Source organism: Onychomys torridus, chromosome 10, assembly GCF_903995425.1.
Source record: "Onychomys torridus chromosome 10, mOncTor1.1, whole genome shotgun sequence".
In the NCBI taxonomy this organism is placed as follows: Eukaryota; Metazoa; Chordata; class Mammalia; order Rodentia; family Cricetidae; genus Onychomys; species Onychomys torridus.
Genome location: NC_050452.1, coordinates 84,835,225 through 84,838,523, shown reverse-complemented (window position 1 = coordinate 84,838,523; position 3,299 = coordinate 84,835,225). Strand labels below are relative to the sequence as shown.

Here is a 3,299-nt window from a genome sequence, read left to right as displayed (position 1 = left end):
AGCTGTGGATTCTGTTTACACAGCATGTTCCAGACTCGGTCCACTAAGAGAATTCTCAACCACAAAGTTTTAAACCCTAAGGTAAAAGAGAAAAGGAAAGAATTGCAGACCATGCGTGAAGTGAGCCAGGCTTTGTTCAAGAGAATGTGGGGTACCCTTCCTGATAACTCCCAAGGGATACTGACCTGACCCCATAACTCAGCGCCAGGAAACCCAAGGATCTTTTAAGAAAAGAAAAGAAAAGAAAAGAAAAGAAAAAAGAAAAAGAAAAAGAAATACAAAGGTTTGGGAGATAAAACGCTTATTCATGGAAAATTGTGGTTAACGGGAATTTTCTAGAATTCTCCCTGGAGGACGACTGCCAGGAGGCAAACAAGAAGACATGTGTAACCAGCCCCAAGCCCTCCTTCCAGTTCATGGGGAGTGATTAAATATTCGTGAGGAGGAGATGTCTCAGGAGGATGGGAGCAGGTTTAAGGTTGGAAAGAAAAAAGGAAAGTTTGGGGCAGATGAGAAAATGACATGTCTTTTCTCCTGTTAACAGGAGTGATTTCCAAATTCCTGAGGAACCTGAGAGTTCCACAGTCTGCCCCCCTCCCCCCAACACACACACACACACACACACACACACACACACACACACACACACACACACACACACTCCTGAGTGAACCTGCAGGAGCAGCAGGCGGCAGGAGCCACAGAGCCTGGCCTTTGGCGGGGCAGGGAGTGGGGGCTGTGGCCGCCCTTTCCTGGGGTGCAGGAGACCCTCGTTTTCCACTCAATGAAAAGAAGCACGGTGGAAGTTAAAAACCACACCCCCTCTCCCCCTCAGTTCAGAAACACAAAGGAAGTAACTGCCCTGAACTAATTCCACATCAGTCGTGTCTGCTGGAAAATGAGAAGGGCTGTGTTAGAGCTGTACCTCCTGAGGTTTGCTCAGGACAGAGACCTGCGCTAGATACAACACATAGTAACAGAAGTACAGTTCATTAAGAAAGAGGAAGGAACTCGGGAGAATGTGAGTGGGAGGGAGAGCCAGGCAAAGGAATATGCTCCCAAAGCACAGAGGCTGAATCTCAAGACCCCTCAGAGATGGGTTACAGGGTGTCTGCCCCTTCTCTGTTTTCATAGCCAGCCTTTTCTGGAACGTTCTTAGTTCATTACATGTAGCCCAGATGGGAAAAAGTTCTCAGTCCTTTTCTGTCAACTGGTCGCTTTCATGTGTTAAATCTTCTTTTGTTTGTTTGTTTGTTTGTTTGTTAAGACAGGGTTTCTCTGTGTAACCCTGTCCTGGAACTCTAGGGTTAAAGGCATGTGTCACCACCACCCAACTCACGAATTCATCTTGATGTCTCTCTCTCTGCATCCCTATTCTCCTAGGGCAGCTGTAATTAAACCTACGTGAACTTCAAAGAAAAATTTTGAGTGATAAGAAGCCAAGTTTTGTCATCTTTTGGCAAAGGAAGAAACTGTGTTCCTACCTGTAGCTCAAATGTTAAATGGTCTTACAATTAAAGCAAAAACAAAAACAAAAACAAAACAAAACAAAAAGCCCAGAGCCAGATATTGGGGTAAATGCTGAAAGATCAGAGAGAGAAGGGAACCAGTCACTGCTGCATCTTACCTCAAGGACTCCTCAGCCTGAAAAGACTCAGTTGCTGTCTCCTCAGGCCTTATATACCATTCTCTGCCCAGTCAGCATTTCCTTCTTAGTTCAAGGATTAATGGTGTGTGTGCTTCCCACATACTGGGATTAAAAGTGTGAGATCCCAAGCATTGGGATTAAAGGTGTGTACCTCCCAAGTACTGGATCAAAGGTGTGTACCACCACTGCCTGACTCTGTGTCTCTCCTAGACTGAGTCAATCTCATGTAGTCCAGGATGGCTTTGAACTCACAGAGATCCAGATGGATCTCTGCCTCGTGAGTGCTAAGATTAAAGGCATGTGCCACCACTGTCTGGCTTCTATGTTTAATCTAGTGGCTTGTTCTATTCTCTGATCTTTAGGCAAAGCTTATTAGGGTACACAATATATCACCACACCTGCCTAGGAAATTGATTTCACTGTCAAACATCAAATATTAACTTAATCCCAGCACTTGGGAGGCAGAGGCAGGTGGATCTCTATGAGTTCAAGGCCAGCCTAGCCTACATAGGGAGTTCCAAGCCAGGCGAGCCAGGGCTAATAGTGAGATCCTGGTTCAAAAAAGTGAAAAAAGGAAAAGGAAAGAATACTTACCTGGCAGGGGAGATACCATGATCCAGCAGGTGGTTTTCCCAGGGCGAGGCTCACCCATTGCACTTGGGGTGTGTTGACCCCTGCGATTCCCCCAAATGCGGGAAACTGACTGCAGAATTTGTGGTAGTGGGGGACTGCATGCGCGCTCTCCCCTGTAAAAAAATAAAAATTAAAAAAAAGAAAAGAAAGTTCCCATTTGATTGCATCTCCCACCTTGCTAGGAACAGGTTATTTGAGAACCAAAGTTGATTTGCTGTAAAACAGTTGAAAGAGATCCTAGTCAGAGAACTGGTGGGCCCGGAAAACTGGGATGTCATCCTAAAAAAAAAAGATGTAAGTAAAAATGTCAGGGTCATTTGGGACATGCAGTCAGGGATGATGCTTAAGGGCTCTGGGTAGCTGTCCTAGAAGGTAGGGGTGCAGATGAAGCCACTGAGGAAGAAAGGGGGGCTCTGAAAGGACCCTGAAAAGTGAAGTTGGTTTTTCACAAGATCACTTATGACTCAGTTTCAATGCAGCCAGCTGCCCAGGCCATAGTTTCTAAAGGGCGCTGACATACCTCTAAGTTCCAGAATGGAAGTCTCTACCTGCCAGATATTTACAGGTTTGGAGACCTGCAAAGGGCAGGCCTGACTGATAGCCCCTTTGTAAGAAGTGTGGGTGTAAACGCTGGATGTTGTTGTGAATTGCTTGCTGTAGATAAATTTAGACCCAGGGCCTTCAAGATGCCTCAGCTGTAAAAGCAGTCACCACCCCAGCCTGAGTGACAACCTGAGCTTGGAACCAACATGGTAGAAGGAGAGAACCAACTCCCAAAGGTTGTTCTCTGACCCACGGGACACATGCTGTGCTGACCACACGTGTGTGTACACACACACACACACACACACACACACACACACACACACACAAATAAATTAACTATTTTTTTAAGATTAGAAGCAGAACTGAATTTCCTATGATAAGAAAGTTCAAGCCCCACTTTTATTTTTGTCTGTTTCATTTGTTTTGTTTGGGAGTTTTTTTGTTTTGTCTTGTTTTGGGTTTTGTTTGTTTG

The 3,299-nt window shown here is 45.3% G+C and overlaps 1 non-coding gene across 1 annotated transcript; it reads left to right on the top strand.

Moving 5' to 3' along the window:
- The first annotated feature begins 2,234 nt into the window (after nt 1-2,234).
- On the top strand, nt 2,235-2,397 carry LOC118592652. Its single transcript, XR_004946116.1, has one exon. It is a non-coding gene; the product is annotated as a U1 spliceosomal RNA (small nuclear RNA).
- The last annotated feature ends 902 nt before the right edge of the window (nt 2,398-3,299 follow it).